Below are 10,629 nucleotides of genomic sequence, written 5' to 3'. Positions count from 1 at the left end.
AGACTCCCGAAATTCAGCGCCTCTCCCGAAAATCTCCCGAAATTCAGGCAGAGCTGGAGGCCACGCCCCCTCCAGCTCCATGCGGACCTGAGTGAAGACTGTTTTCACGTCCGCTTTCCCACAATATAAACAGCGTGTCTGACAATGACCTTATAACTGTAGAATGATCGAGGGCGAGTTCTTGGTTTTTCTTATGTGGGTTTATTGTTAGGCAGTCCTCCCAGTGCGGTAACAACACACAACAACAGCGGTCACGTATTCGTCTACCGTAAAGCAGTTCGTCTGCCGTAAATAGCAATGTTGTGACACTCTTAAACAGGACAATACTGCAATCTACTGTACATGCATCCATCCATCCATCCATCATCTTCCGCTTATCCGAGGTCGGGTCGCGGGGGCAACAGCCTAAGCAGGGAAACCCAGACTTCCCTCTCCCCAGCCACTTCGTCTAGCTCCTCCCGGGGGATCCCGAGGCGTTCCCAGGCCAGCCGGGAGACATAGTCTTCCCAACGTGTCCTGGGTCTTCCCCGTGGCCTCCTACCGGTTGGACGTGCCCTAAACACCTCCCTAGGGAGTACATGTATATCGTTTGAAAAATAGTGACTGTTGTGATCCGATGGTCGGATCATCACAATATTGTTATTTTTGTTCCATTTTTATATCACTCTGCGGTTTGACATACTTAGTTCCTGTTTTGTTCGTTTCCATGGTCACTTATCAGTTTCAGCTGCTACTCTCTTTTCCAGCACACCTGTCTTTACTAATCACCACCTGTTTATAAGCCAGCGTTTTCTGTTCACTAATTGTCGGATCTTAGTTTGTTCACATACATCTTTTTATGACTTGTCTCTCACTCTCGTTTTCGCTAGCTCTCACGCTAAGCTTTATTTTATTCCTAGCTTTCACGCTAGTTGTTTTGTGTTTCCTCTTGTGCGCCCTTTTGCCAAATGTTTGTGTTCCGGTTAGTTTGACCTAGCTTTCCATGCTAGCGCTTTTATTTGCCTTTTCCATTTGTACCAGTGTTTTTGTTCATAGCTCCTTTTGTTTAATAAATTCCTTAGTACTTGTGTTCTTGCTGACGCATCCACGGAGGACCGAATCCGGCATTACAATGCCACACAAGCCAAACAGTGACAGAGAATAGAACAAGGATGGACAATTCAACCCTTAACTCAACATTGAGTAGAGGAGTGTTATGTGTGTGTATATGTGTAAATAAATGAACACTGAAATTCAAGTATTTATTTTATATTTATAAATAAATAAATGATAAATGGGTTGTACTTGTATAGCGCTTTTCTACCTTCAAGGTACTCAAAGCGCTTTGACACTACTTCCACATTTATCCATTCACACACACATTCACACACTGATGGAGGGAGCTGCCATGCAAGGCGCTAACCAGCACCCATCAGGAGCAAGGGTGAAGTGTCTTGCTCAGGACACAACGGACGTGACAAGGTTGGTACTAGGTGGGGATTGAACCAGGGACCCTCGGGTTGCGCACGGCCACTCTACCACTGCGCCACGCCGTCCCATATACATATATATATATATATATATATATATATATATATATATATATATATATATATATATATATACACACATATTATATATATATATACATGTGAAACACTTGACTTGGTGAGTTAAGCTGTAAATATACTCCTCCCCTCTTAACCACGCCCCCCGCCCACGCCCCCCGCCCCCACCCCCACCTCCTGAAATCGGAGGTCTCAAGGTTGGCAAGTATGAATACAGACCATCAACTTCTCGTGATTCTTTATTTGTCCGTCTGGCAATAACATTTTGCACACCGAGAGGTCCTCACTTTGTCTGAACCGTCACCCCACCCGTGTACCCTGGCACTGATCACCAGTGGAAACGTGAACGTGGTCCTCGCTCCAGCAGCCTTCGTCCTAACAGAGGAGCCGTCACCAGAAGGCCTGCTTGTTGGGAGGACCACATGCCTCTGTCCACCCCTGCAGGATGTGTGGGTGGTGGGCTCGCCTCGCCCAGAATAGGCCGGAGCAGAGGCCCCCGGTGGGAAGCAGACAAAAGCTGTCTGAATGAAGAGAGGAGCAGGGCTGCGGTTCTCAGCTCACATTGAGTCATTGCCAAGTCAATTATGCCCAATATTTTCAGCGTATCTTGTGCATTATGCACCCTTTGTACCTGTGTGTGTGTGTGTGTGTGTGTGTGTGTGTGTGTGTGTGTGTGTGTGTCCTCGTATTTCTACCCTTCTTGAGACCCCAACAAGGATAAGTACCGTCCATATGAGGACCGGTGAACAAGTTAGGACCGAAGTCATGGTCCCAATACGTAAAAAAACATTGCATGTAATAGAGAATGTCAAAAAGGTGGGATTCCTCAAATTGACTGTGTGTCGGTTTTAAAAGTGCTCCCCCCCCCTCTGGTCAAAATATGAAATAACAAGTGTGTGTAAGAAATTGAAATGCGCCCCCTTAGGTGAAAATTAATTGAATAAATAAATAAATATGTAAGTAGGGACATTGGAGAAGGCATTCGACCGTGTCCCTCGGGAAGTCCTGTGGGGAGTGCTCAGAGAGTATGGGGTGTCGGACTGTCTTATTATGGCAGTCCGATCCCTGTATGATCAGTGTCAGAGCTTGGTTCGCATTGCTGGCAGTAAGTCGACCACATTTCCAGTGAGGGTTGGACTCCGCCAAGGTTGCCCTTTGTCACCGATTCTGTTCATAACTTTTATGGACAGAATTTCTAGGCGCAGTCAAGGCGTTGAGGGGTTCCGGTTTGGTGACCGCAAGATTAGGTCTCTGCTTTTTGCAGACGATGTGGTCCTGTTGGCTTCATCTGGCCGGGATCTTCAGCTCTCACTGGATCGGTTCGCAGCCGAGTGTGAAGCGGCAGGAATGAGAATCAGCACCTCCAAGTCCGAGTCCATGGTTCTCGCCAGGAAAAGGGTGGAATGCCATCTCCTGGTTGGGGAGGAGACCCTGCCCCAAGTGGAGGAGTTCAAGTACCTAGGAGTCTTGTTCACGAGTGGGGGAAGAGTGGATCGTGAGATCGACAGGCGGATCGGTGCGGCGTCTTCAGTAATGCGGACGTTGTACCGATCCGTTGTGGTGAAGAAGGAGCTGAGCCGGAAGGCAAAGCTCTCAATTTACCGGTCGATCTACGTTCCCATCCTCACCTATGGTCATGAGCTTTGGGTCTTGAGCGAAAGGATAAGATCACGGGTACAAGCGGCCCAAATGAGTTTCCTCCGCCGTGTGGCGGGTCTCTCCCTTAGAGATAGGGTGAGAAGCTCTGCCATCCGGGAGGAACTCAAAGTAAAGCCGCTGCTCCTCCACATCGAGAGGATCCAGATGTGGTGGTTCGGGCATCTGGTCAGGATGCCACCCGAACGCCTCCCTAGGGAGGTGTTTAAGGCACGTCCGACCGGTTGGAGTCCACGGGGAAGACCCAGGACACGTTGGGAAGACTATGTCTCCCGGCTGGCCTGGGAACGCCTCGGGATCCCCCGGGAAGAGCTAGACGAAGTGGCTGGGGAGAGGGAAGTCTGGGCTTCCCTGCTTAAGCTGCTTTCCCCGCGACCCGACCTCGGATAAGCGGAAGAAGATGGATGGGATGGATGGGACATTGTTATGATCCGCCTTCCGGATCATATATGGTTTTGGGTTTTGAGTCTTTTGTGTTTCTTGTTTATTGTTTGACTCTTCCGATTCCTAGTTTGTGCACTTCCTTGTTTATCTTGTCTCCTTGGTTTCTGATTTGTCCCACCCGCTCTTGTTTCTTCGCAGAACTGTTGGTAATTGTTTACGTTAGTATTTAAACCTGCCTGCTACCTTAGTTCCTTCTGGATGGTTTGTTTGCGGTAAGCAAATGTCTCGTTGGCGTTTCTTTATCTCTTGTAATTTGCTAAGTTGCTCCTTAGCTTCCGTGCGCTCGGCACGCTACTCTTGGACTCTTAGGACTGCATGCTAAGTTTAGCATTAGCTTCCCGTGCGTAGGCACGCGCTTTATTTTTCCCTTTTGTACCAGTGGTATTTTATGATTTTTTTTTTGTATTAAACCAAGTTCCTACCTACAAGTCGCGCCTGTCTGGTCCTACTGCATCTTGGGGTGACACCTCGTGCATCCACAATGCGCTCCGAACATTAACATTATTTACTTCGATAACTTGAAGTAAATAATATAGATTTAAAACCAAATACAAAAAAATAATTACTAGATTTTTCTCACAATCTGTCGACTTATTTCTTATAAAATTGGGAACAATTTCTCATATTCTTTCCTTTGCTGTAATATTGCAATATTTTCTAGTAAAATTATTCCTTTTTTTAGTGGAAAATTATTACTTTTTAATTGTGATATTTGTTATGTATATAAAATTCTGACTTTTATCACAACATTGCCATTTTTTTTTTTTTTTTGTAAAATAGTAAAATTTTGGGGGGTATTTTGCCATTTTGCCAAGTAAAAATGGCAAAATATTCTTTCAGTTACTGTAATATTGCAATATTTTCTAGTAAAATTATTCCTTTCTTTAGTGGAAAATTATTACTTTTTCATTGTGATATTTGTTATGTATATGAAATTCTGACTTTTATCACAACATTGCCATTTTTTTGTTGTTTTTGTAAAATAGTGAAATTTTGGGGGGTATTTTGCCATTTTGCCAAGTAAAAATGGCAAAATATTCTTTCCGTTGCTGTAATATTGCAATATTTTCTAGTAAAAATATTCATTTTTTTTTAGTAGAAAATTATTACTTTTTAATTGTGATATTTGTTATGTACATAAAATTCTGACTTTTATCACAACATTGCCATTTTTTTTTGTTGTTTTTGTAAAATAGTGAAATTTTGGGGGGTATTTTGCCATTTTGCCATTTTAAAAATGGCAAAAATATTCTTTCCATTGCTGTAATATTGCAATATTTTCTAGTAAAATTATTCCTTTTTTTAGTGGAAAATCATTACTTTTTAATTGTGATATTTGTTATGTATATAAAATTCTGAATTTTATCACAACATTGCCATTTTTTTTGTTGTTCTTGTAAAATAGTGAAATTTTGGGGGGTATTTTGCCATTTTGCCAAGTAAAAATGGTAAAATATTCTTTCCGTTGCTGTAATATTGCAATATTTTCTAGTAAAATTATTCCTTTCTTTAGTGGAAAATTATTACTTTTTATTGGGATATTTGTTATGTATATAAAACTCTGACTTTTATCACAACATTGCCATTTTTTTGTCGTTCTTGTAAAATAGTTAAATTTTTGGGGTATTTTGCCATTTTGCCAAGTAAAAATGGCAAAATATTCTTTCCGTTGCTGTAATATTGAAATATTTTCTAGTAAAATTATTCATTTTTTTAGTGGAAAATTATTACTTTTTAATTGTGATATTTGTTATGTATATAAAATTCTGACTTTTATCACAACATTGCCATTTTTTTTTTGTTGTTCTTGTAAAATAGTGACATTTTTTGGGTATTTTGTAATTTTGCCAAATAAAAATTCCAACTATTATTGCAACATCGCCAAAAATTTTGAGTATTCTTATAAAATTGTGACTTTTGTCGAGTAAAATGACGACTCTTTCCATAAAATTGCCCAAATGTTAAGCTTTTCTTATAAAATTGTGACTGTTGTTGAGTAAGATTCCAACTTTTATCACAATATTGCACAAAAGTCTAGTTTTTCTTGTAAAATTTTGACTTGTGTTGAGTAAAATGCCGACTTTTATTATAATACCGTCAAAATTCTACATTTTTCTTGTGAAATTCCAACTCATTTTTTTACTACACCCGTTTTTTTATGTTTGCATAATATTTATATATTACTAATGTTTGAAATACACAGCTTTATATATCTAGAAAGGCTGGTCCTGTAGAGATAGGCATTATTCGGAGGTCTCAAGAAGGTCACAAACTCAAGTGTGTGTGTGTGTGTGTGTGTGTGTGTGTGTGTGTGTGTGTGTGTCATAAAGCAAGTTGAGCAAGTTTTCTGCAAGCTCGGAGGTCCTCACATCAGCTATCATGACACATGCAGGCCCACTCTGCATTTGATAGAAATTCCCCACCAATCAATCAATCAATCAATCAATCAATCAATCAATCAATCAATCACCATGGCAACCTGCTTCCTTTTGTGTCTACAAATGAATGCATGTGTGTATACCATGTGATCATAACTGCTTTTTGCCATAGGGTACAATCCAAAAGGGTTGCATGCAATGTATTATAATAATAATAATAATAATAATAATAATAAAAATAATAATAATAATATACAATCAGGAAGTTGCGCCTACCTGGTGTGTGTCAGGGGAGGTCAGGTCAGGGTTCCTTTTTCTTGTTCTAAATACTCCTCGGCACCTTTCTTTGTCGCAGCGAGACTCCTCTGGAAAGTTTTCCTCTTCAAGAGAAAGCAAAATGCGCAAAAATTATTGGGGGGAAAAAAAAAGAAAAAGATTTTGAGCTCCCCTTTTCCCTCCGAGTGTGTGTTTGTATGCGCGCGCGCGCGTGTGAACCGTGTGCGTGTGCGAGTCCTCTCCCAGACCTTCTCCACTCCCCTGCACACTTTCAGCACGCAGCCGCGCGGCACTCACGCACAAGCACATCCGGCTGCTTAACAAAATAAAAGGTTCCAGCCGTGACCAATAAAGAGCGTTAAAAAATGTAAAATAATAGCACACATATGGTAATTTATTGTTTTTATTTATGTATATGTGTTGTTTTTATTTGATATTTAATTTTTTTATTTATGTATATATATTTTATTTATTTACTTTAGCACTTTGAGTACCTTGAAGGTAGAAAAGCGCTATACAAGTACAACCCATTTTTTAGACCAGTTGATCTGCCGCTTCTTTTCTTTCTCCTATGTCCCCCCCTCCCTTGTGGAGGGGGTCCGGTCCGATGACCATGGATGAAGTACGGACTGTCCAGAGTCGAGACCCAGGATGGACCGCTCGTCGGGACCCAGGATGGACCGCTCGCCTGTATCGGTTGGGGACATCTCTACGCTGCTGATCCGCTTGAGATGGTTTCCTGTGGACGGGACTCTCACTGCTGTCTTGGAGCCACTATGGATTGAACTTTCACAGTATCATGTTAGACCCGCTCGACATCCATTGCTTTCGGTCCCCTAGAGGGGGGGGGTTGCCCACATCTGAGGTCCTCTCCAAGGTTTCTCATAGTCAGCATTGTCACTGGCGTCCCACTGGATGTGAATTCTCCCTGCCCACTGGGTGTGAGTTCTCCTTGCCCTTTTGTGGGTTCTTCCGAGGATGTTGTAGTCGTAATGATTTGTGCAGTCCTTTGAGACATTTGTGATTTGGGGCTGTATAAATAAACATTGATTGATTGATTGATTGATTTATCATTTATCATTTATGTATTATTTATTGAACACACGTGTTGAATAAAGATGAAGTATCCAATCCAATCCAATCCACTTTATTTATATAACACATTTAAACAACAATAACGTTTCCAAAGTGCTGCACAGCCATGTTAAAAACAATTGTAAAAAATAATAATAAAATAAAATAAAATAAAATAAAATAAAATATATATATATTATGCTCCACCAATAACTGAATAAAAACAAAAAATAAATAAATATAAAACCAATAAAAACAATATAAAAACAAATATGATTAAAAACTATTTTAAAGGGTAAAGTATGAGGGATTTATCAATAAAATACTGCACAGTCATATCTGAAAATAAAGATGACGAATCTGGCGTCCTCGAGAGTGTTGGGATGTGCAATTTAAAACATTTGCAATAGTGGGAAAAAAGCAAGAGGGAATATAACAATAATAATAATAGATTTTATTTGTAAAAAAAAAAAGCACTTGACATTGAGTAAACAACCTCAAAGTGCTGCAGTGTATTAACAAAATAAATACGATAAAAATAAAAAGATAATAAAAATAAATAAATATGGGGGGGGGGGATGCCCACATATGCGGTCCTCTCCAAGGTTTCTCATAGTCATCATTGTCACCGACGTCCCACTGGGGTGAGTTTTTCCTTGCCCTTATGTGGGCTCTACCAAGGATGTCGTTGTGGTTTGTGCAGCCCTTTGAGACATTAGTGATTTAGGGCTATATAAATAATCATTGATTGATTGATTGAAATATAAAAACTAGAACAGCCTAATGGCTAGAACTAGTATGCATATATTTATATTAAAAAAAAGGCTTTTTTTTTTAAAAAAAAGAAGGGTTTTTAAGCCTTTTTTAAAAAGCCTCCACAGTCTGTGGTGCCCTCAGGTGGTCAGGGAGAGCGTTCCACAGACTGCGAGCGGCAGAGCAGAAAGCCCGGTCTCCCATAGTTGGTAGCTTTGTCCTTGGAGGTTGGAGGAGGTTATTTGGGGGCTACTCACCCCCAAATCCTCCTGTGTGGAAGATTTGGAGTAGGTATTTGTGATAGAGGGGGGCATTTCAATGGAGGCACTGGTGGGTTAGTAGGGACACTTTGTTTTCAATTCCTGAGTGGAACAGGAAGCAAGGGAAGGGATTTGAGAACCGGTGTGATGCGGTCATATTTACGCACTTTCATCAGGATCCGAGCAGCACTATTCTGTGTACGTATTGCAGCTTCCGGACGGTCTTGCTGGGGATCCCGACAAGAAGTGCGTTGAAGTAGTCGAGCCTGGAGGAGAGAAATATATACAAAATATAAATAGATACTTCAAAATGGTTTCCCCTCTGCAGACACCTGAGGGGCCACGGACCCAAGTTAAAGACCCCTGTTGAAAAGGAATAATGTCCAAACTGCTGCCCAGATTATTGGCCCTTGGCGCATTCTCAAAATAGAATAAAAAAATGTAAAAAAATAAATAAATGAAAAAGCTTGGCCCTGCGATGAGGTGGCGACTTGTCCAGGGTGTACCCTGCCTTCCGCCCGATTGTAGCTGAGATAGGCGCCAGCGCCCCCCGCGACCCCGAAAGGGAATAAGCGGTAGAAAATGGATGGATGGATGGATAATAATAAAGTGGTATATGTAAAGTGTGTATGTATATATATATATATATATGGTATTGAGGTGGCGACATGTCCAGGGTGTACCTCGCCTTCCGCCCGAATGCAGCTGAGATAGGCTCCAGCGACCTCAAAAAGGACAAGCGGTAGAAAATGGATGGATGGATAGTGGTGCACCTCTGCTTTCTGTTCTGAAAGTTCAGACGTAAGCCAAATTGTACAGAAACGGAATTGTATTTATATAGCTCTTTTCTCTAGCGACTCAAAGCGCTTTTACATAGTGAAACCCAACATCTAAGTTACATTTAAAGCAGTGTGGGTGGCACTGGGAGCAGGTGGGTAAAGTGTCTTGCCCAAGGACACCACGGCAGTGACTGGGATGGCCGGAAACGGGAATCGAACCTGGAACCCTCAAGTTGCTGGCAAGGCAACTCTACCAAATGCCCTAAAATATTGACACGCTTGTTTAGGGATTGATTATAGTTGTACGAACACAAAATATTCAAATTATTTAGTTTAGAAACTATAATTATTCAATAAAATGTGTTTTATGTTAGATAATAAGTAAATATACAGTAGTTCTACGTGCAGAAAAATATTTGAATCTTTTGCGCAATAATTATTTTCTAAAAAAGTGTGTTTTGTGTCAATATTTTTTTGGTATCTGGAACGGCATTAAAGGCCTACTAAAATGAGATTTTCTTATTTAAACGGGGATAGCAGGTCCATTCTATGTGTCATACTTGATCATTTTTGCGATATTGCCATATTTTTGCTGAAAGGATTTAGTAGAGAACATCCACGATAAAGTTTGCAACTTTTGGTCGCTAATAAAAAAGCCTTGCCTGTACCGGAAGTAGCAGACGATGTGCGCGTGACGTCACGGGTTGTGGAGCTCCTACCATCTGAAAATTGTTTACAATCATGGCCACCAGCAGCGAGAGCGATTCGGACCGAGAAAGCGTCGATTTCCCCATTAATTTGAGCGAGGAGGAAAGATTTGTGGATGAGAAAAGTGAGAGTGAAGGACTAGAAAAAAAAAAGACTACACAGTGGGAGTGATTCATATTTTATTAGACACATTTACTAGGATAATTCTGGAGAATCCCTTATCTGCTTATTGTGTTACTAGTGTTTTAGTGAAATTATATAGTCGGAGGGGTGTGGCCACAGGTGTGGTGACCGGCAGTGTCTCTGAGGGAAGCCACGTTTCTCGATGAGGCGAAGCGAAGGCAGCCGGTCGGGTCGGGCCGGGCTGAGCTTTTTTCCCCCCTCCTCCACGGTGAAAGCATCCCACGTTCAGGGGCGGCCGGTCGGAGGAGGCAAGAGAGTCCGCAGCTGCCTCTTTGATAGGCGCACGAGGAACGACGCAAGCTCCGCTCATGTCTACGGTAAGAGCCGACTTATTACCACAATTTTCTCACCGAAACCGGCCGGTTGACATGTGGTAGGGAACCATGTTGGCTTGACCGCTCTGTTCCATAGTAAAGCTTCAAATTTGGGAATGTAAACAAAGAAACACCGGCTGTGTTTGTGTTGCTAAAGGCGGCCGCAATACACCGCTTCCCACCTACATCTTTCTTCTTTGACGTCTCCATTATTAATTGAACAAATTGCAAAAGATTCAGCAACACAGATGTCCAGA

The 10,629-nt window shown here is 41.6% G+C and overlaps 1 protein-coding gene across 1 annotated transcript in view; it reads right to left on the bottom strand.

The window, feature by feature from the left end:
- nab1b (NGFI-A binding protein 1b (EGR1 binding protein 1)) overlaps positions 1 to 6,546 on the bottom strand; it is a 30,345-nt gene extending 23,799 nt beyond the window's left edge. The window contains exon 1 of the mRNA XM_061889221.1: positions 6,302 to 6,546. The gene's annotated coding sequence lies outside the window, so the exon portion shown is untranslated. The remainder of the gene's footprint in view (positions 1 to 6,301) is intronic.
- Between the last annotated feature and the right edge of the window lie 4,083 nt (positions 6,547 to 10,629).

The sequence above is a fragment of the Nerophis ophidion genome, linkage group LG27 (genome assembly GCF_033978795.1).
Source record: "Nerophis ophidion isolate RoL-2023_Sa linkage group LG27, RoL_Noph_v1.0, whole genome shotgun sequence".
Lineage (NCBI taxonomy): Eukaryota > Metazoa > Chordata > Actinopteri > Syngnathiformes > Syngnathidae > Nerophis > Nerophis ophidion.
Note: the sequence above shows the minus strand (reverse complement) of the source record. Positions and strands in the feature narration are given on the sequence as shown.